The sequence below is a fragment of the Pagrus major genome, chromosome 19, assembly GCF_040436345.1.
Source record: "Pagrus major chromosome 19, Pma_NU_1.0".
NCBI lineage: Eukaryota > Metazoa > Chordata > Actinopteri > Spariformes > Sparidae > Pagrus > Pagrus major.
The window spans coordinates 18,912,735-18,914,094 of record NC_133233.1 but is presented as its reverse complement, the minus strand read 5'-3'; the positions used below and the strand labels follow the sequence as shown (position 1 = coordinate 18,914,094).

Genomic DNA, 1,360 nt, shown 5'->3' with positions numbered 1-1,360 from the left:
ACTTCTAAATTTTGGAAGCAAATATTGTACTTTTTACAACACTTATTTTTTAACAGAGTAGCTTATTTTAAATATATCTATTGTATTGGATCAGATAATCAGTCAGAACAAAAATCGGTCGACCCGTAGTATACAGTATATACCAACGATGTGATGAAACTAAGTACATACTACACTCAAGTACTGTAATTATGTACAATTTTGAGGTATTTTGTACTTTGATTGAGTATTTCCATTATATTCTACTTTATACTTTGACTTCACTACATTAAAGGCAAATATTGTACCTACTCCACTTATTTTATAACTTTAGTTACTAGTAACTTTTTGCTACATCAGAACCAAAGTAGTGCATTTTAAATTGTATTTACATTGTTGGCAATCATATACTTTCATATAAGACATACAAGTCTTGTACTCATGGCTGTGATTTATATTTATGAGCATCAAACATTCTGAGTATAACGACAAATTTAAAATCAAAATAAAGCAAGGTAATAAAAAAGAAATAAATAAGCAACACTGATACACAAACATTTATATTATAATTCATTTAATCAGGAAGTGGTATTAAGATCAAGATCTCATCGTGAGACCTGAGTACAGAATAAAATAAAATCAAACAGAAAAAAAGTTAAAATATAATGAAGATGATAATGACATAGAAATAAATCAAGGTGAATATTTAAATATACAATCATATAGACAACATGCAAGCATGACAAAATGTGTTCGATTATATCTGTGGTGTAGGTTTAAAATGGAATAAAAGAAAAGAATGATCTGTAAAAGCAATTGTGAATATGTAAAAAATAATAATAATAATAATAATGTCCTTGGCATAGGTGTAAAAAGTACAACTGTATCATGTGAAACAGTTGCACCTTAAATTAAAGATGCCCCGCTCATACCAAAGTCTACTCTGTAAATTATTCAAAGATAAATGGGGCAAAATATCTGAAGGCTGTCGTTCCAAGATTACTGTTTACTGAAGGAACATAAAGTGTAAGAGTATGATGTTTTAGGCACAGTAGTGAGGATAAAAAGGGCAGCAATTTAAGTTATCCCTTGTAGATTAATAGATAAAACTGCTGAGGGAGGGCCACCCTACCTTCTACAAGACACAATGATGGGTGCCGTCTGGATCATCAGCAATAAATCTAAGCTGAAAGATCGACAGCATCCAACAACAACGTCCACTAGATGGCATTAGTGACCAGTACAACAAAGTAAGACTACTGCGGGTCAAAAGCAGTTACTTCACAAGCTCCAAAAAGAAAAACCAAGCAAGCAAAAATGTTTTAAACGGTTTATTATTTAAATAAATATTTACATAACAGCTTCGTATAAATCAAAGTTA

General features: G+C 30.6%; 1 protein-coding gene across 1 annotated transcript in view; it reads right to left on the bottom strand.

The window, feature by feature from the left end:
* Positions 1 to 1,297: 1,297 nt before the first annotated feature.
* Positions 1,298 to 1,360, bottom strand: part of LOC141014459 (uncharacterized) — a 12,596-nt gene continuing 12,533 nt past the window's right edge. Inside the window, exon 10 of the mRNA XM_073488264.1 lies at positions 1,298 to 1,360. This exon is cut by the window's right edge and continues 1,309 nt beyond it. The gene's annotated coding sequence lies outside the window, so the exon portion shown is untranslated.